This window comes from Syngnathus scovelli, chromosome 13, assembly GCF_024217435.2.
Source record: "Syngnathus scovelli strain Florida chromosome 13, RoL_Ssco_1.2, whole genome shotgun sequence".
NCBI lineage: Eukaryota > Metazoa > Chordata > Actinopteri > Syngnathiformes > Syngnathidae > Syngnathus > Syngnathus scovelli.
In genome coordinates, this window is record NC_090859.1 from 8,635,239 (window position 1) to 8,657,627 (window position 22,389).

General features: G+C 39.0%; 1 protein-coding gene across 1 annotated transcript in view; it reads right to left on the reverse strand.

Moving 5' to 3' along the window:
* The window catches only part of brinp1 (bone morphogenetic protein/retinoic acid inducible neural-specific 1), a 120,952-nt gene extending 103,513 nt beyond the window's left edge, over window positions 1-17,439 (reverse strand). The window contains exon 1 of the mRNA XM_049737468.2: window positions 17,394-17,439. The gene's annotated coding sequence lies outside the window, so the exon portion shown is untranslated. The remainder of the gene's footprint in view (window positions 1-17,393) is intronic.
* Window positions 17,440-22,389: the final 4,950 nt, after the last annotated feature.

Below are 22,389 nucleotides of genomic sequence, written 5' to 3' on the forward strand. Positions count from 1 at the left end.
AAGAAAATAGCTTTGGATTGCTGTTGGACAAAAAACAAGTAGCTACTGCTGCTGCTGATGCAGCCGCAAGGTGGGCGGCTAGTGGACATTTTGCTCGCTTGCACAAGTGTGCGTGGGTGGGGCGCAGCTAAGGTTGAAACTCACAAGAGTGTAAACACACACACACGCACATGTATATACTATATATATGCAATTTAACTCACATCTCTCATCATTATTCATACTGTAGAATTTATTGTAATGCCCACAGGGCTACAGCTAATTGTCTTAGACATAAAACATGTTGACAAGTTCACTAGATCAGCTTGAAAGTTTGACTTTGAGCAGATGGTGCAGTTTTACAAAGTCTAATTGGCCATAGCATCAGTCTTTGTATTCCAGAGACTTGAAATGTCTCACACAAAGAGGCAAGTATAATGTGCTCTCCAAACACATCCTCTCAATTTCACAAGTTATCTCCGCATCAATTTGACTGACTTGAAATTCCTCCCTGAAGTTTCTATTTGGCCCTCTACTAAATAAATCCTTTTTTTTTTTTTTTTTTTTTACCAGAAGCTATCAAGCTGGGAGATTCCAAAGTCTTAGAGGCAAAGCTCTCACTCAAAGAATCCAAGTGACTTCTCATACAACTCCAGCTGAGTGTCCTCATACAAAAATGACAACTGCACCCGATTAAGGTTGAAAGGTACCAAATTCAACAGGCTAAACCAGTCACTCAATAAATCTGACTGACTTGAAATTCCGCACAAAAGTTCAGATCAAATATGATCTATAAAATTATACGTAAAAGTTCCAAAGATAATTGTTACCAGTTTTGATAGAACAAGCCCTCATTGAGTTTAACTGAATTTTAAATGTATCACACAATTCCAGCTCATTATACTCCACAATGATGTTTTCACTATAACCAGATTAAGAAAAAACAATTCCTTCCATTCCTTCCTATCTAGGTAGTCATGTCATCTTGCCTGGGTTGCCTCGCATACATTCCATGAACATAATGAAGATGAAAATAGTCTGTCAGCCTTAATATCCCCAAAGTTTCAAGAGACGTGGCTCATTAATAGTCCAAATGACTGATCTCCCATTTCTCTGCTTGTGAAGACTACTGATGTGATACTTTTTTTTTTTTTTTTAAACCGACTTGGACTCACAGAAGTGGCTTCAAAGCCTTCTTCGTGTGTGCATGTGTCTTTCTTATGGATGACTTTTTGTGTTTGCATAAACGAGAAAGTCCGTTCATTCATCAAGGCTTTACCGCTCACCTTTATAAATAATGTCAGCGTTTGTGCATCCCGCTGATACTGCTGGTATGTCGGTGCAAGTGTGCACAAACCAATGGTGCTTCAAAGTTGGCCATTTGAAAGCATTAGCATTAAAAGGAAGTCACGACCGCCGCAAAACAGACACTATTAAAACACTAGTTCAAATATGCTCCTTGGCAGTATATTGTGGGGGTGGGGGTTCAAATTCTAAAGAGAGAAACACAGAATCTTTACAAAAACTTGACTGAAGACAGAAAAGTTTGTAGAAAGGCTGAAGAGGAATGCCCATGTTAGCTGCTAGCTCTAACGCAGTTAGCTAAATTTACTTTAAAATCTGAACACTGCAAATTTTAAAATTCACAAATTGGAATTGTAGCTAAATTTCAAACTTTAAAGTTAGGAATGTTTTAGTTGGCTTCCGTAAGGAAATCTGAAAAGGCCAGAGAGACCGGAAACCTTTGCTGCAAATGCTAGCCGAAAAAAAGCACACGCTAGCCATAACATTATAAATTATTTATTCTGCATTATTATTTTTGTTAAGCATGCCGGTGACATGCCTTCGCCAAAATACTTTGAGAGTCAAGAGTTATCACACAATTATCCTACTTTTTTAGGGATTGGCCATGCAAATATTTTGTGTGTGGGCATTATGCAAATTAACCCAACTGTTACCTCGCAGTGAGGCCGAACGACTCACAGGCATTTGTTGTTATCTGCCTGTTTAGTTCTGCATTTAGTCGCTAACACTCCACTGACCAAAATTCATGTGGATTCAACCTCACAGAGTCCACAGTAGGCATTTTGAACTGCATAATAAAGTGAATAAGTAGTGGTTGTCATAGCAATAGTTATAAGTAATCTAAAAGCAAAATATATTGTCAATGCAGGCCAGATGTGGGCCAAGCAGGCAGAAACAAATGTGCGAATAAAAGTGAAGAGTTAATTAAACAAATTCCCCGCAGAAGGGGAAAAAAACAACAATTAATGAGTTATGTCTGATAGAACATTGATATATAATTTTAGAGTTACATGAATTCAGAGAATTAAGCAGATGTGTGAAAACGGTCTTGTTTAAAAAGGCCCAATAATTGAGCATGGGAAATAAGTCAGTGTTTTTGAGTCAGTGATTAAAAAACACGCAAGCCAAGCTTGAATGCATTTTATGTAATGGCTATTAGCCACAGACAGGAAGCAGTTTTAGCGCTCCTATTTCCCACTTCGCTGCCCGTCACCGTTGCCAAATCATGGCAGGGTTTTAGCAATCTAGCCGAGGCAGGCTGCCGGCATTACGGTGATAAAAGGATTCAGCGTGTCCGGGAAACGCACTTGCAAGCAGCACGCAACTTTGTAATCCTTTTCCGTTGAACTGCAGCAGTAATTAACGGCATTTTCACGGACAATTAATACAACTTTTTGGTATAATTTTCCTGAAACAGAAGCCATGTCCACTGACACAGGGATACGCGTTTGGTCTTTTCATCCAAATGTATTTTCGATAATTAAAATAGAACTTTAGTGTATGATGTCACAATGTCCACCAAATTGTCGTGCTTGTTTTATTGCTTAACAGTGGAACCTCCAAAGTTAAATACTAAACTTTTTGGGATGCTGCTCAACCTCTGATTCCTTCCCACTTGGAAATGTTTTTCCTCATTAGAATTGAAAATCAGTTTGATAACTTTATCGATAATGTTCATTAAACATATCAATCGCTTGTCTTCTTTTAACAAAAGCAAGCCAGCAAATGTGTGAGAGGGAGGGCTGTGCCACTGTGGGAATGGTCACAGCCAATTTTAGTCATGACCAATCAAAGCATCGCTTTTAGGTAATATAATATAGCTATATCAATGTCATCATTAGACTGATTGATTTCAATTTGGATTTTATCACATTAGCACCAACTGCAAAATATCTACACACGCATCCAACCTCATCGTACATGCAATGTTAAAACACTGAAATTACCATATTAAGAAAATATAGCACATATTACATTTTAACTAATCACAAAGGTGAGAGATCTCAGGTGATGAGGAAGTCTGACGCCAGAAATCTGAATGTCACCTCTATAAGGCACTTTTCTAAAAACACACAAAAATAAGAACCCTTTACAAACTGTTTACAAGACTTGCAGATTGTTGCAACCAGTTTGCAACTATTTCCAAAAGCAGGTGTTTGCCACCAACTAAGAAGACTGAGCAAGCCATATGTTCTTGGCAACTTTCCTCCGACAGCCGCAGGTCAAAGTGTACAAATTCACCAGAAACTCTCTATTGAATGGAGGCGGCTTGCCTCTTTACCCCTACTCCAGCTTAAAGATACATATGGTAGAAGAGCAGCTCAAGGATGCATGCCAGATGGACGTTCAGGAGGCAGAGTTTGCCTTTAGCTGTTGTAATTAAGTTGCGTAATTGCACAGATAATGAATCATTGTGCCTTAGAGTCAAAACAGTCCACGACACACAGCAGGGAGTTTTTTACCTCCCCATCATCTGCAGGAAGAAAAGCAACTTGTTTCAATGTATTACCAATGCAGAGTGGTAGCAAACTACACTGGCAAGCTGGTTGATGCAACACCATAAAACACATCCATGATGGCTTTAATTCAGCTTCGCATTATATTAGAAAACATAAAACATTGTAAAAATTGCCGTCTTTAATAGGATGCGGGGCAGCCAGGCGGCGTAAAACCTCCTTTATGGACACTTACTAGCCAATAAAAAAAAAAGAAAAGAAAAGGAAAAGAATGCAGTGTTGCTAATACTATAATAAAAAAATATATATATACAGTAAATGGGAGTTTAGTGTGGATTTGTGGAGAACAACTAGTCATAAATTGCATGTATTAACTCAGTGAACTTGCAAATGGTAACAAAGTACATTGTAAATGCCAAGAGGGCGCAATATTATCTTTCTAAAAATGGTTAAGACGGTCTGCTTTGGAAACTTTACATGCATGACAAGAGTAAAATATTATCTGTGCTGGTGGACGTTTGCATTGTTATGAATTTTATTTTGTTTTACACTATTTGTATTTTGCTTCCTGCTTTCTTTCTGTCTTAGTGGGATCGTTGTTCCTGTTATGGTGAATGTTGTGTTTCCTTGTGTTGTATATACATGCATACACTGGTGTGTGTTCTTTAATACGGCATCATGCACTTCATTAAAAATATGTGTCGGAATGCCAAACTCTTGTCAGCGTAGGAGTAGACCATAATAAGGAGTCTGCCAGATGTTTGTTTTTGTTTATTTTCTTGCTGCTAAAAGCCAAATGTGTCTCATTAACATTGCTTGGTGTGTTAAGTGTGTTTTGTGTAATAAAAACACTTGAATTCCAATATTGCGTGACTCATGTCATCTCATATCTAAGTGATGGACACTGGAACAATTTTTGTGTACGGGAATAACTCAGAGATAGAAAGATGAGTAACTTGTTCACTTTTCACCGGCCCGTAACTGTCACAGCGCTGGTACCTGGATTATATTTTACTTTTCACTTGACTATTTTACGAGCACCTCACCCACAGAACGGTGAAGAGATGGGGTGAAAGCGATAAAAGTGCAGTGGAGATCCCTGTGGGTCACTTTGGATGAGATCCAAATGAGTCCCGACATTTGACGCAGGGTTCATTCATACGGATTTTTATCATCTTAACTGTATTTTAAAATGTGACAGGTCCGACACTAAGGGAAAAACATGGCTGCTCTTTGGCATTCTCCTCTGTTATAGTAGCAAAATCTGAAATCTGTATTAGGCTGCATGGTTATCCAGATTGCCAGAAAATACTGTCACTTTTCTTGACAGAGTCAACATAGCAAAAGCGAGATAATGCAAATATGCTTATTTAGGGAACCTGCTTTGGGATCTCATGCTTAAAAAACCGTGTGGTGATAACCAGGTTTGAGAAAAAAAAAACTGAGTTCACTGCAAAAAGGATAGATGAGATATCTTTTAATTTGGATAGGCCTACACAAAGCGTATTAAATGATAAGAGGGCCGATAGCAGGAGTCATATCCAGCAAAGTTCTCTGAGGAATCAAGCCACGATCTGACATCTGCTCCCAGATGAAGCACTTGAGGACTAATACTCGCAATGTGCCATGATATCTGAGATCACTTTAAAATAAACATTGTTTTGCTCAATACAAAAAGGGAAGCGCATCCTAAGAAACAAAAACATTGAGTCTGAAGGACAGTGACGAAATCACCTGCAAGGACATAACTTCTTAATATTCCATTCAAATGTTCTATGTATCCATGGAAACAATGACATCCGGAGTAAAATTTGTATTCAAAACCTTATTTAAATGTGACATGATTCTTTTTTTTAACAACAAACATTATAAACAACGACAAAGACAAGTGTCACATGCTCATTAGCGGCAAGTTTTTTACCTACAGTACATAGCGACTGTTTACATATAGGCAGCAACATTCTCGTTTGATCCCTTTGAAAACAAAACGACAACGCCAGCAAACTTACCCCATATCCAGTTATTATTGTTACCATTACTCTTGTTGATTGTCAGTGACATTTCCAGCTTTTATGATTCATGGACTATAATCCGCTTGAAGGGTACTTTTATCACAGTTTGTTTACGGCATTAAGCAGGAATAACTCACAGTACTAGTCCATGGATGAGTGAGATATGGATGACAAAAAAAAAAAAAAAAAACGGATTTCAGATTATTTTGACCCAGTGTCAACAAGAAAAATCCTCTGTGGTCAGTTTTGGGCAAAAAGATTAGAAGGTTTAATTTTTGTTAAAAGAATTAAAAGTAAGATACACTAGTGCTGGAGTTGAGTCCCCCCCCCCCCCAAAAGACAGAATAATTCACAGAACTTGGTCATTTTGATACATTTTTCAAACCATCCAAACATCAAGCTTTTGCTCAAAATCCTTAGTTTACCTCTTAAAAATAAATATCAGGTAATAGAAATACCCCTAAAGAGCAATTTGACCCAAAGCAAACCCTAACCCGATAGCGGCCTACAGTTCCACCAGTTCCCACTCCTCAGCTAATGATTCCATGCAATTTTTTAAACTCAAAACTTGTAACTCCGAAGGGTCAAAAAGTCACTTTGACCCGAACCATGATTGTTAGGACTTAGATGGGCACTAAGGAAAAATTGGTTGCACTCACACCTTGGGTATTAGTAACCTTGAGTGCAACAAAACAGACATGCTTGCCCGACTCAGTCCCTCATTAAAGAGCTGTTTCCAGTTTGAGAACCCTATTCTTAACATTACTCCTGAGGCCCAACTGATTAATAATCACATGGCCTCTTGAAATCTATTTATTATATTATATTTAGGGCAAATGAGACGGTCCTCACAAAAGTGGTTAATGATCTTTTAACTAGCACCGTTATCAAATACCTGACGCTGCCTTTTGTATTTCATGTTAGTGTATAGGCTTGTTCTGGGTAAACTCTTATCTCATAATCTCTTTTCACACTGTACTTTGCAAATCATATCTTACGTCATCAAACTATTCATTGTGTGTGCAATGAGGGTAACCTTGAATCATTTTAGCTTAAACAAGGACTATCTGCAAAGATGGACAATTTGGTGCTTGCAAAAAAATAATAATAATAATAATTAAAAAAAAAAAAAAAAAAAAAAAACCGGAACAGCTCAAATTTTATTCAGAAAAAGGACCGTAGCCGGGTTATTTGAGTTCATGTAAGAGAATATCGGAATGATAGATGGGACCTGAGCCCCTGGCACCGCGCCTAGCTAGAAGTCAGAAGTGATACTACAGGTTAGACACTATGCTAGAAAAATCCATAGGGGAACATTTTCAAGTTCACTGCATAGACTCTTCATGAACTAACTTTAGTGGCTACAAGAGTGTCTGACAAGATGAGGATTTTTTTTTTTTTTTTCACCTGAGGAAACATTTGTGTGTATTAAAGAAAGGCGGAATGTAAAAGACAGATAAACATCACGGTTGGTGGATTTGCGCACATCCCTGCAGCCAGTCGCGCTGTCATAACACTGATTAATGTCGCCGTTTGCACGTGACAAAGCGAGCGGCTGAAACAAATGATAAAAGTAGCATATAAATCTGTATGGAAGAGGCTGTCTGGGACTGTCACGCTTTGTGAAGGGTAAATACGGCGCGGCATGGAGGACTCAAGATAGGAGGGAAGTGAGTGACAATAGGCCTGCAAGAAAAGGAAAAGTGGCACATTTGTCTCTGGCTGTAGAAAACAAACAAAAAACTGCATCGGAAGTTAGCAGCAGGGAGAAAAAAAAGTGCAATAAATTAGGAAGACATTACAACAGGATGTCTCACCTAGCTTGGAATCGCTCAACCGTGATCCACACATTTTTTTCTTTTAAGAAGAGTGCAAAAGCCAATTAATCAGGAGTTTAGTGGCAAAAGACTTGATTTAATCTCCCGGAGGAGGCTATTTCATGTCCGGCATTGAAACATGTCAGAGTTCAGGGCTTTAAGGGATTGCGGAACAGGCTTAGCGTGTCTGGACAGGGACAGTTATTGAGTGAGCTCGTCCTTGGGGGTCGGACAAGGGCTTACGTGATGGTGACGAGAGTGACGGTGGCAGATGTCCCCGATTGTGTCCTATAGTGGGTCGTGCGGTAAAAGGAAATGGTGTCCTTTAAAAAGGTGCTAGTTGACTTTTACAGTTTGGGAGCACAACAGGACCTTAGTAGTTACAGGCGATAGATTAGAGTCCGACTTGCCCTCCGGCTGATTTAATTACAGTACACAGGAATTTCAAATGGTTTGGTTCAAAAGCTTAAGGCAGCATAGTGAACATCCTCCCCATATGTGTGGTGCCCAAGTTAGCTTATAGGATGGATCACAACTGAGGAAGTAACATTTTTATATGTCAAGAGAGGAAATAAGTTTAGCCTGGGTTGTTAGTAGAACTCAAGGAGAGTCTTTGCCACATGTACCTCCAGTACATTTTAAGGGGAATGTTGCAAGATGAGTAACAAATCTTAAATAACTTTTTTTATTGCAGTTACAATTTTGAAGTATTAATAAATTAAGATAACTATAAATATTCTTCTAACACATTTTTAATGCACCGTGTTTTCCGCACTATAAGGCGCACCGGATTATAAAGCGCACCTTCAATGAATGGCCCATTTTAAAACTATACCCATATATAAGGCGCACCGGATTATAAGGCACACCTTCAATGAATGGGCCATTTTAAAACTTTGTCCATGTACAAGATATATACATTTGGCCCGCGGGCCGGACTTTGGACACACCTGCTGTAGTGGCTCAATATTCGTCCATATATACGGCGCACCTGATTATAAGGCGCATTGTCGGCTTTTGAGAAAATTGGAGGTTTTTAGGTGTGCCTTATAGTGCGGAAAATACGGTAGTTATTCACGTACTTGTGCTATTTACTGTAGGCCTCTCTCCCCATCTCCCAAAAAGGAGGGTTGACTATCCTGAATCTAAAACCAATGCATGGCGGCTCTCCAATAACTTTCCTAAAGGTCTCAAATTAATTTATTCACAAATGTTCTTACCAATCAAACAGTATTGCGCAGCTTTTAATAATGCTCCATTCATGATGTATTGGAACGTACTCTCCTGAGTGCTTACTTGGCTGACAACTGCAGGTGCTGTGATCCTATCAAACAATTTTTTTTTTTTTTGAACGTACAACAACTGGTTAGCTGCACCTGTTTTGGTTCATTATTTTTCCGCCTACACCAAAAACAGCCAGTTTTCTTTTTTCTGGTCTTCACAGCATCAACTACTTGAGCAGTGAGGATGCGACGGACAACAGAAGTGCTGTACTGGTGCCATCAGAACTCCACTGATGTCAGTCCATGTGGTTAATGCATGCACGGACCGGCTCCATATGCACACCTATACAAGCACATGAATACTGTCTAATGAATGCTGATGATCGTGCTTCTAGTTTCTGTATTCATCTCCAACTGCTCTCTTAATGCTAATTCATCTTCTTTTTTTGCTTTAGAATGAACTTTTTTTCCTGACTTTGTTGAGATTTATATATACCGTAAATTCCGGACTATAAGCCGCACCGGACTATAAGCCGCACCAGCTAAAATTCAGGGATATTTTAGTTTTTTTCTTACATAAGCCGCACCGGACTATAAGCCGCACGTGCACATGAGTTTTTTACAAAGAAAGACAGGACACAGAAAGTCGTAAAAATCCATAAATACGCCGCGCCGCCATTTAAGCCTCAGGGTTCAAAGTAACCTGAATAAAATGCATTAAAAGTTCACATTCATTACAACTTGTTTTTGGTGAGCAAAATGTCAGAAGAATTGAATTTAAATGCTGATTGATTGGGTTTTAATACAGTTCAGGTGGTCCAAACAGCGCCACTGCTTCGTGTAATCTCTGAGTCACATGGCAGAGTAAGAGAAAGGGTTTAGAGCCCTTTGACGCAGGTCACCTAGCGTGCATTCCTACTAAAGCTCATAATAGTCACAAGCAACACAGCCAGAATAAGTAGCGGCCATAGTAGTGTTTCAAAATAGTATTTTTGTTGTTGTTTTGTTCTTCAAGATACCGCACAACAGTGGTCCACAGCCTTTTTGCGAGTGTATAAAAGTGATCAAGTCATCACAAAAATCATGAAAAAAATCGTATATAAGCCGCACCTGACTATAAGCCGCAGGGTTCAAAATTTTGGAAAAAAGTCGCGGCTTATAGTCCGGAAATTACGGTATTTGATATTTACTGAGATAAAATCCGAGCTAGCAGTGAGACAAACTTGCCAGGTGGAATAAATGAGGCTAGAGATACCCCATGGGTCACTGAAAAACAAAATGGCCACATCCACTCACGTGTTTGAATGATAAATTAGGTGCTGAAACAACACATTTATTTACTGTCCATGCAGAAATTATTGATAGACTGCCTTGTGTGTATTACATATACACGTTGCTGAATGTGTTGGAGAACATTTCATCCTTCATTCCTCGTGGGAGTTTGTTGTGGAACAAGACACACATATTTACTTTTTTCATTTACAATAAAAGTCTAGCTAGCTCACAGTCACACAAATAAAAGGGGATGAGATTCTTTTTTTTAGGCAGACTATAGGGTTAGACAATTTCCTGCAACTGCCATTCGGACATTTGAAATGACAAAGTAGGAGTCAAAACTACCTGATGAGAGATGATTATTTTATACATAGCAACTATTAAACAACTACCCATTGCAAGTTTTTATTTTTTATTATTATTGAAAGATTGCTACATAAAAAACATATCACTGGGAATGGTTGGGGCATTCCATCGCCTGCCCCAATCATCGCAGTGAATCTTTGTTTTTGGGTTTTTTCATCCAAAAATAAAAAGTATTCTGGAGAAAAGAAAAAAAAATCTTTCTTGTAACAATTTACATCGTATTTCTTGTGTTATTAATTTGAAACAGTATGCAGCGTCAGCCATGCATGGCTACCAACTAAGCAAGAACACGATTTACTTCGAGTAAACACAAAACAAGTAGCCAAGTCAACCACAATAATGTCAGCATGAAAACTAAATTATTTTAGCAATGGACACATTATTCAATTATTTTACCCTGTCGTATTAATATGCAACCAAGAAATAAAAATCTCAAACAAATCATGAATCTAATCATTCAATGCGGGGCCGGGAGGAAATTAAACCTGCCTGGAGATAATTAACAGAAGCTGAACAGGTCAGCGGGCTATCACAGCGCCATTAAATATATCTGACAGATAAATAAAAACATTTACACAAGCACTCTCCTCTTTTTATGTCCTTCCAGGAAATGATTCAAGATTGCTCAAATGTGCTCTTATGATGCGTCGTTAAATTTGTTGCTGTGTACAGTACTTTTTTGTGATGCAACCGTGCTAGCTGCCTCAAGTATCGTGCAATCGATGTCAATGGGAAACAGTGAAAATCTGTTTTGAGAAGCGGGAAAATGAGGCTTCCTCGAGGGAATGTTTCAGGCAACAAAGGTGGTGCTGTGATTTTTGCTGGCTCTGCACTTTGCCCTCGGTCATGAGTTAGCGGTTTTCTTTGGATCAATAATCCAGCCAACCAAGGACGACGACAGATCCTTGGATCTCGGCACAAAACCAGACTCCAAACGGAGAGTTGGTTGAACAATAGGGGGGTATGCGTGGTCACGATTGAGCGCAGGTCCAAGAGAGGGGGGGTAAACAAGTCCTCATTAGTCGCACTGATTCCCTGGTAGTGTTATAACGCCAGGAGCGCCTCCGGCTCTTGTAGTACATGCTTGGAATATTTGCCCGAACCTGTGAAGACCTTCAAACTGGACTTTCAACATGAAATTTTGAAATATATTGGACGTTAGTTTGATTTAATGTCACGACTTTTTATAGCTGGTCACGATGTCATAAAAACAGCCGTTGTGGTTGTGAAAATGAAATGAAGCAATATTTTGATAACATTAAGAATGTCACAATGTTACAATATTAAAATTGCCATGACGTTGTGGTCGTCAAGAGATGATTTTTTTATCGATAAAGGATAATATATACTCCAGTCCTGAAAACAAAAAAACCCGCATTACATTCATTTATCCCTGCCGTCCATGTCACCCCTTAGAGGCAAGCATTGGCGTTAACATATTACTAAACTGTGCTCCTTCTCATTTGTCTGTTCATCCCCAGCCATTATCATAATTAGCTTTTTGAACCAGGAGCCGCATTGATTTTAATAAAGATCCCCGTGAAACAGCATGTGAGGACACAACGACGGCAAATTGGAGCAAAGCAAAAAGTGAATCATGCGGGGCAGCCGTCTCGCTGGAGAAATAAGTCGTGTTCCTGCCAGTAGCCCATGTTGTAATTGCTCCTTTCAAAAGAGCTCCAGCTTGGTCGCAACACGATAGACTGACCTTTTTTAGTTTTTATTCATTATTTCTGTTGTTTGTTTGTGAGTGTAAACCTCTAGTAGCGCTGCTTGGTCAAAAGCCGTGACCTTCTAGCTTTGGCTGCCTTGGCAAATATTCTAATTATGTCATTCAAGAGGCTTGTCATTTCACAACTCGATCTTTGACAAATGCCATGAATGTTCCTGAATGCAGCAGTGTGTAAAAGGGAAGCTTGAAGTAAAAACACATTCTTCACGTGCTACGCTAGCTTACAAAAGTGTGATTATTGTTACTATGGCAACAAGTCAACGAGTCTCTGCTATTGCATACGATGTGCTAACTACTATTATAGTAATTCAGTAAAAATAAAAGCTCCAAAAACCAGAAGTAATTGAACGAAAGAAAAATGTCCAATATTGTTCCAGTGAATATACAAATCAAGACATACTTCATGGTATATGACCTTTAACACTAGATGTGGTACATGATATCGAGTGGCTACGTAGTAATACAAAAAGGTGCGAAGAAGTTATGGGAATAGTGATGACATTACCATGGTAACAACAGGACATTTATATTGTCTGACTGTTTATTCCCAACGGTATAAAATGGCTCCGAAGTGGACTGCGCTTGTTATTGTAAAGTTTCAAATGTTACATTGTCGGTTTCGTCAAGATTAGTGTGTCTGACATGCTTCTGGATTAAATTTTCCTTTTCTCTCTTTGAATCCTAGCGGTGGTCAAAAGACACTTCATCGCTTTTTTGTATGCTTCCTGTTTGCCGCCGTGCAATCGGGTGGTGGAGTTACTCCAAATAAGACAGGCTGTCTGGTTTTGTGAATTTTACGTGAGAAGCATTGATGCAGCATTCCCAAGACGCCGACTCTGGATTTCTTATTCAGCAGCTTGACAAAGCTTCTTAGTGGTGGGTCATCTATCAGAAGATCAGCAGCACCCCAACAACCATTTGTAATTTTCTCCCCGCTGCCTGTGGCCCATTAAAATCTTTTCAGTTCTTTTGTGGTGGACACCTGGGTGAATGTCGATTCAAAAGAATTTTACTACCGAAAAAAACGACGTCATTTTGATCAGAAACGTTTCACGCAGGGGCTAACTGCAAATTTTAGTGAATTAAATTCATATTTATTCTCAGTATACATTTATTAACTACTGTATAGCTTCAAGAATGATCAAATGTTTTCCTTTAACATTGCCTGTACATTCGATCCTAATTGTTAAAGAGGAGCTGTCCATGGTACCAATCGGGACAAGGATTGACAATGGGCAACATTGGCACTTTCATCTGCATAAATACGTCACTTGTAAATACATTGTGTCTTTGTGACATTTGAAATCCGCCAAGCAACAGATGATGACTCATTTGAAAAGAAGAGTGCAGCCCCCACTTAACCATACAGTGTATTAATACGAACAGCTTTTTCAAAATGATTAGTGCACGAGCCAGACCCTTTTTCTATTTTCTTACATTCCAAGCAAACATTTAGCATTATTTGCTGTAAAATAATACGTACGTCTTCAACTGTAAGTGACTCTTAGCTACAGAATAAGGCAGCTGGGTTGTTTACTTGGCAGTTGGCTACAAGCTTATTGTTTCCCCTTTACAGTGGGTTTAATTACATGGAGGCTAATTTGGAATTAGTATCACTTAACAGAACCTTAATTACCGTCCTTTCTCCCACAATTACTCTGGATGTTTATTAGGATTTTATATGTGTATTCTCCCACACTCCCCCTACGCAAAAAAAAAAAATCTGGATATCATATTTGCCTTTGCCCAAAGCGCACCTTCAGCTCTTCTCTCATCACTGTCACAAGATGAAACGCTCATTTTTATGCCCTCCCCGCCCCCATCTCAGCCTCACCCCTTTACTAGGCGCATCTCTTCGTCTATTTGACTGCGCTCCCCCCCCACCTCTTCACCGCCCCGTCCCCCGCTAACCTTCATCTTGGAACAAGCAGAGACGCAGCCAGCGACTGTTCAAACAAAATGCTAATGCCCTACTAATGGATCCCCGCTTCCCTGATATCTATATAATGTACACATTGGATTTCTCCCATACAGGCGGTTCTCTACACTGCAAAGAGACAGCACTCTTTTATATAACTGTTTCTTCTCTCAGAGTTATTATAGCAGCACAAGGACTAGTTTCAAACACATTCACACAGATCTACATTATGTGTGTATGAGATTAAATGACCGACATGGCTGAATTTGAGACAAGATATCGAGACGGAGAGGGATAATTTTTCAAAAAGTTAATACAAAAAAATACATATTTATCTTTTAGTTTATACTTGTAGGGGATTAATGAATGTTTCTGCTGTTTGAGTTGATATTAAATTACAGGAAAAGAAAGATGGCAGATCATTTCTTTTCTGAACTTTTGGACAGGTTGATCCTTACAAGACTTGTTTATATAATGCGCAAAAGGATAAACATCCAAACAGCTTTTAAGGTCACTGAACAAAGACAGCGTGAGAGATTGTAAAAGCGGGACACTCCATTTTATCAGGAATAATTTCCATCAGGCCTTTGATTGACCAAAATTACCTTATTAACCACAATTTAGGAAAAAATGAGCTTTTCCCCTTATATTGCATTTTCAATGAGAATAATTTTCTGGGTTGAATGTGAACATATATTTCATGCATTTCAGAACATTTGTAGGCTTATTGGTGGGATGTGCTCAAGGTAGTAAGATTTATTCAAATTTTATTCACACGGTGTGAAAAATAGGAGTTCATACATGCAGTCAAAATATCCTCCAAAGCAATACGTAAAAATAGGCATCTATATATACATATACATATTATATAGTTTTTAAAAAGACTTCTGAAGTTAAGTTGTCAAGTGAAGGAGTATAGGTAAAGCAAGACTCGATTAACTTGAATTGCATCAGCATGGAGGCCGAGGTTGAGAAATAGAACAAGAGGCCCCCCTTGTGAAGGTGGGCACGAGTCCCTTCCTCCTCCTTCTCCTCTGAAAAGCATTTCTCAGCATTATCGATTCATTCCCCGCTCGCTGAACTGAATTACATTCGATCCAATTTGGTTCCCCCCCACCTTTTCTCCTCTGCAGGACCTGAGAATGATTTGCATGTAAGGGAGAACCCGCAATTGTAATCCAATACTTTTTCTCAGCAAATTGTACTGTGTCAAGGAAGTAAAAAATCGTCTCTCAGAAAAAGTTAAGAAGTACGCAGCAAGCAATACTAATCGGGCAATGCAACATCCACCGATTCAACAAGTATGACTGAGAGTGGGAGTCCTGTCAAGCTGGCTTCTTCTCCTTCTTCTCTTAGGTTATCGACGCATTACAACTCTTTGGCTGCCACCTACTGTACGGGACATGCAGTCGACTCAAGCAAGGCCCCCGTGAACAAACAGTCATTGACTGACTGACGGACTTTTGGTCAGGACGGATTAAATGCCCACCAGTGTCCAAAATAAATTGAAGCGTTTATAAAAAGTTGGTTGATGATGTCCTTCCTAGCCAGCTTGCTCGTCGCTAGTCCGAGAAGTTAACACAGATGTCTCATCTTGACTCAGCGGTCCAACTTGTCAAGCAACACAAATAAATGGACTCCAATTCATGACAGCAGTCACAGAACATCCAAATCACAGCTCGTGAATCTAGTGAAGCTTAGACTAGAATCAAAATCAGGACGTCACCAACCAAAACACAACAGTGTGAAAGTTTTAAAATCTAAAATAAATGTTTCTTGGAAAACCCGACGCTCACGTTTTATAAACACTATAGAAATGTATCGTTCAAAATGCTACAGCTCTTGCTAAGGACCAACATGTGCCATTGATGACAGATGGCTGTCTCGGTAACGTCTCAAAAAACCTTTAAATTGGATGTTTTTCGGCGCTGTGTCATGGGATCCGTCATTCTTAAAAAGGTCACCTATCTGACTAATGGAAACTGAAAAAAAAGGGGATGGCAGTTAGCACATTTCTCTTAAACTAAACTTAAGCTGGAAGAGCTCATAATGACATGGTGGAATACATGAAGCTCCTGCGCCCCATCCTTAGTGTCAAACCCACATCTGGTAAAGCCAAGCGGGGGCCGCTGACAGGACAGCAGGCCAATTAATGATTACTCTTCAGCAGGTGTCCTATCGCACCATATCCTCTGACCTTTCCCGACAAATACAACAGTCGATTGACTGCAACAGCGCCCAGTCAGATGTCCTCCCTTCCAACTAATGGCCCGTCAAGCATATCAGGAAGGATGATTTCACCATCATTTTACATTGACTTCATACGCACACAGCCAAAATTAGCCACGAAACGGAATAAACTGTTCATATCACGATCCCGCTGCCCAATTCGATCATAGTGATCACGATTATGATAGTCGGATGCTTCCCTGTTCTTTTTCGTCACAGTTTTTTTTGTTTTTGTTTTTTATGAGACAAAAAAATGGCGCATCAACACAAGCTGGTTTCCACAAAGGTTTAAAAAAAAATTGTGCAAAGTGTTCAGGAATTCTTGATGAAATATTGAGATACAATATTTTTGTACTGACATTGAAACACAACAATGATCGATACTTCAATAAAGTTAGCGGATGTAGAAAACAGTTTTAGGGAGCAAAATACATTCTACGAGATATGAATAACGATTGCTAAGTTGTTTTTGTCTCAGTAACATTATTTCACATTATGCACCGAACCGTTCAATATTTCTGCGAGGAAAAAAAAAACGTGAACATTAACGCTATAAATGTGCAAATTGTACTTTTAGTGTTTTCTCATCACATTAAACCCCACTGTAATTTGTTCCTGCTATCATTCCGAGCTCTCTGGTGTGTATGTCGCCGTCGCCATATCCGGAGGGAGCCCGCGAAGAGCCGTCATCCAATTAAGGCGAAATTTGATTTGGCTAAAAGGCCGCCATCATTTAGATCGCTCTTTGAGTCAAGAATCACAAAGATGTATCGACGCCGATACGAGCTTTGTTTTGTGTTCATTTACGTGGCCGTTAACGCCGTTTAATCTGTGCCATCTTTGAAACAAGCTGCTTCTGCGTCATGTCTCCTCAAAACATACGTGATGTATAATTCAGTTGCTTTGTAATGAATTAAAAATGATTGTAACAAGAACAGAATGCACCAAAAGTATAAAGTTGACTTTTCAGCAATATATTGCACAACACCGTGTTGCTTTCTGATACGTGGTCAATTAATTCAACTAGTCTTCTTTGCAATCAATAGATTTTGATTGTCTTTCAGATTATATATTTTCTCACCTGTCCACGTGAAACTGCCTCTAGTCCTCCAATCACTGCCAGCTGGCAATACCTGCAAACATACTCAATTATTAGTTAAGCTCCTCCCCTTTACTTTTGTATTCAACTGTTTTTTTCTTCTTCTTTCAGACAATGAGTTTCTTTAGGTCAGAGGTTAAAAAAAGAACCTAATTGTCTGAAAGAAAAAAAATACTTGAAGGGGGTCATTAACTATGCGTGCACAACACTGCCCCAATGAGGCCAAAATGTGCATAGCAGGAAAAGCGTAATTAAAAGCGCACACAACTGGGCTGTGTGTGTGTATACGTGCATGTGTTTAAAAAAAATAGCATTGTTAGAGAGAATTGGCATAAATATGAGTTACTTGGGAAATCTGTAATACACACAAGCACACACGCCTTAAGCGGGTGTGCCAATATTTAAGGAGGGCAGTGTGACATGTAAGATGCAGAATATTTCTACGATTATTATTTGAGCAGTATAACATATTTAAACAGTTGCAGGATCAAATAATTTCTCTGTCTCATATCTGAAAAGTTGAGTCCAATTTTTTTCTTTTTTTTTTAACATGTAACCTTTTCAAAAAGAAAAAGCTAACACCTTTTTTTTAAGTGGTGCATGGGCTAAATTAATTAAAAGTAAAGGGCAAATTATTTTTTTATGTACGTTCATGCTCTGCACTGCCAAAGGCGAGTTGTACCATATTGTGTGTGGGTGTCCTGCTGTGACATTACAGGAGGAACTTTAGGTTCCTGAGAATAAAACTATTTTGGATTGTAAAAGAGAGAACGTCTACAAAATGAAAAAGTCAAGATGATGAATTCCATTTCTATCGTCGTCACAGACCTGAATCAATATTCATCCTAAATGTGACTTTTACAAGTTCCACATGTGCTTTAGGAGTATAATAACAGAGGTCAGAATCCTTCACATCCTCACCTGTAATTAGCCGATTCACAGAGTGCATCCAGACACCGACAGCTGGCACAGACTAATGAATAGTTCAAAAATGAGCTTTGCGCAAGATGAATGGCACTTGTGCTGGAAACAAAGACCCAAACACCTGCCAGAACCTCTGACTTACACCCTGGTACGTTACGAGCGCTTGATGAGCGCTGCCACCTTTGATTTACGGCGGCGTGCACTCGTCCTCTTTTCAGCTGGGCTCGTTCCCCCTCTATCCTCCATCAACCTTCACGCCACGATTCTGCTTTTGAAAACGACTCGAGTCATTCGCCGCATTTAATTACCTTGCAAGTTCTTATTAGACGCTGCTTAGGCCAGCGCTCTCTTGGCGCGTTTGGACTTCTTTTTTTGGCCACATAGATCCTGTTAAGTCACTTAATCCGCCTCTGTAGAACAGAGGAATGTATTAATTCTGAAAAGTGCCTCGTGAAAGAGTATTCCTGTGCAGGAAAAGGTCAGCGAGAAGGGTAACCTGTCCAAGATGGTGTCAAGATATCACGTCCAACGCACCTTTGTATCCCAGGAGATGGTCAGGATGAGCTGTAAAGATCTCGGTTTGGTTCACTTGAAGTATTTATTAGTGCCTGACCAATATAGATTTTTGATGCTGATTCCGATATTTGGCAGGATAAAATCCCAAGAGCCGATTAATCGTCGGATTAATTAAAAAATATGTAATGAATAAAATTGAATGAATGAATAAAACTGAATGAAAAATAATTATAATAAAATTATTCTTTGGTTAGCTGAATATTTTATTGTTTTAGAATACTTGCTCTTTGAGTACTTAACTGTACAGCAGAAAGAAAAAACTGCAAAAATCAGCAGATTTGTGGAACTATTATTTTAAGGGCGGTTGGAATGTCATTACCTTTTTCTTAATGTGTTCTTTAAAATCTGCTGTTTATTTCATTTTTAAGAGCTAATAATAGGGGACTATATCAGCCAACCGATTAATCGGTCAAGGTCCAGCTCACCATGACCCGAATGACAAGCAGTAGAAAATAGATGGAAGGATGTTTTGGTTTTTGGAGGTTTGTATGCAAATGTCATATTTTAAATTCAAAATACTATGCTAAATATGGACTTTGTATAGCAAAAGAACAACTCTCAGCCCAACTCAGACCTCATACCCAATTATCCATGACAACTTCAACTTTCGACGTTCCTTGTAAATGTGTGTACAAGACCTGGTCCAAAACATTGTTTACAATTCTGCTCAACCCTTTCACCTGTGCTTTTTACCTTTTAAAAGGTAATAGCTTTTTGCTTTTTGGAGTGTTAGTTTAGCGCAGAGCATTTTGTTTGGGTCTGAGACAGGAGCTTTTAAAAGCAAGCAAGAGTGTTGCGGGTTAGAGAATGTGCATTACACAATAGAAAAGATCTCTCTATTTTTGTGGCTAGTTTGCCAAACTGGTTAAAATTTCTGAATCACTCCCAGTGCTAGAGGCATAACAGTCCCATGTGTGTAAGAAACAAAATAAAATATTGAACATGTTGGTATACTAGTCAAAACAATCACACTATGGTATTATGGTTAAGTGAAAGACATTAACAAAATAATACATTTTGTTTATTTACATAAGTATTACATAAATAATGAGTATGAAATGCTCTCTGGGGCATTATATGGCCCGGGAACCGTAGGTTGCTCACAGAAATCCAAATTATTGCCGTTGCTGTCTGCTCACTAGGTTTACTGCATGGAATTTGAGTAGTGCTACATTTTTAAAGTCAATGCGACTGATACGCCTTCTCCTCCTGTGCAAAGGCAGATATGGAAATAAGTCGTGGATACAAGAAAGCAGTAAGTGCGGCTGGAGATAAACCAGCGACTGGCTTGAAAAGTCGAAGGCGGCTCCGTGCCCGGAATGCAGAGGTCGCTTTGTAAACAAAGCTGCCGCTATTTAGCTGCAGTTGGCTTAATGAAAATGAATGATAGGGCATGGGGGGAGCTCGGGAGTCTTTGTGGATGGTGGAGGTAGCTGGCCTGGACAGATTAATATACTATAGTGGCCACGTGGGCAATTACAAAGGCAAGAAGAATAAGCGTGTACCTGAATTCAGATAAACAATATTTTTTTACTTTATACGTTTCACTTCATAAATAATTTATTTAATCAACTGTTTTAATTTCTTAAATTCACACTGCATTAGGGCAAACCTTGTATGGTTTAGAAACATTTTCAATTTTAAATTAAATGAAACAAGTCTTTGTACAACTTCTCTTGAGGAGCGAGCATATATAACATGTCATCGTTTGGATATTATTTTTTTAATGATTGCCTAATCTAAAGTGTTGAAAATGGCTTGCATATTTATAAAATACCATAAATATAGAATAGTAAAATTTAAAAGAATTGTAGATTTAAAAAGAACATAACTTAAAATAAAATATAATTTGCTAAAAAAATAAAAAATTATACAAATGCATACATTTATTAGATATGATATAGATCCGATTGATCAACATTTGCTCTTCAAATGACCCACCATAGTTTCCACAACATAAACAGCACAGACTTTATGTTTCCAAACGCTGACCACAAGGCCCATATTGACTTTGTGTCAGACAACCCACTTGGCCTTTTATTTTTGGAGGGAATGGCCTGTCAAGGTGTGAAAGGAGATGGACAGGGGGTTCGGGGTGAGGGAGGGGGATTTCTCTGAGAGAAGATGGCCGGTGAAAGGTCACGGTAAATAAAAGCCTTTTAATCCCGCCACCTTGGTTCCGGTGCCCAGGGAATATCAAAGTCATCCCAATCTCGGAAGGGGATTGGGTGGGGGGGGGGGGGGGGGTGGGGGGGGGGGTATTCTGTCTGTTAGCCTAAACAGCCAAAAGGTTAGAAGCAGCGCGGGTGTTTGTGTTTGCTCTCTCTCTCTCACCCATTGTTAGGAGATAAGAGATGAAACATGGCGGCTTGCAGTTTAAGGCTTAGCCATGTTACATGGAGCCAAAGCAAGGGAAAATACTGCAATGCAGTTACTTTGTTACAAAAGAGAGCAGTGCAAGCGTCTCTGTCGTGGCTGCTCAGCACAATAGGACAAAAAAAGTAGCACAAGTTGACAAAAAAAGATATTGGAAATTAAGCTCATTTTACAAAACAGACGCAGTCAATTCCCAGTCTGCACTTTTTCCCACCATATTGTTGTTCCGTGTAAACACTGACAGCATTTTTTGTGCATTGATTTCTTTCTTCTGTAGAGCATTTTTGCCACAGCTCTGGTTGCTGTTTAAGTGGTTTATAAATAAAGCTGAAGTGAGATGAGTTATGATCAACATTGCCAGCTACCTTGAAAAAGTAACTTCTGATTTTTAAAGTAGCTTAAGTTACTGATTGCTTGAGTAACTTAGGTGTTTTCCAGCTGTTGAGTATTTTTATTATACTATGTTGTAACTTTATTATCCTGTTTATTTTAATTGGTAGAGTACATATAAAAACATTCACCCAGAAAGACCAGCTTGCTGCCCTGATTTATTCAAACTTGCATATTTTTTTGATCTTATACATTTGGCATTCAAATTATGTACTGAATTATTATGTTCAGTTATGTATAAATGGGTGTTGAATATTTATTTTCCTTTTGCGACGTCTATGGGAAAAGAGGACGGTTACGAAATATCACCATCTAGTGGTGGTCACCTGGTCATCATACGCTAAACACACATGCACACAAAGTGCATCCTGTGTAATCCCAAAAGTCAACTGAAAATGGAAAATAGCTTAACATTTGTCAACATGCACTGTTTGCATGGTACACACATGCTTACCATTTTTGAAAAGGCATCTCAATTTCAAAATAAAAGCCTGCAGACTTTCAGCAGTGTGTTTGTGTGGTATGATAGGAAGTGGGAAGTACATAACCCCACAAATTCCAAAACAATGCATGACACAAACATTTTGGAGTTCCGAGTAACACTAAACACGGGGTTCAATTGTTTGCAATAACTCGGAATAGGCGGTTCCCTGTTTGGAGAATAACTGAATGTCAAACATCTGTCCACACGCCATCAGCTGTGTGTAAAATA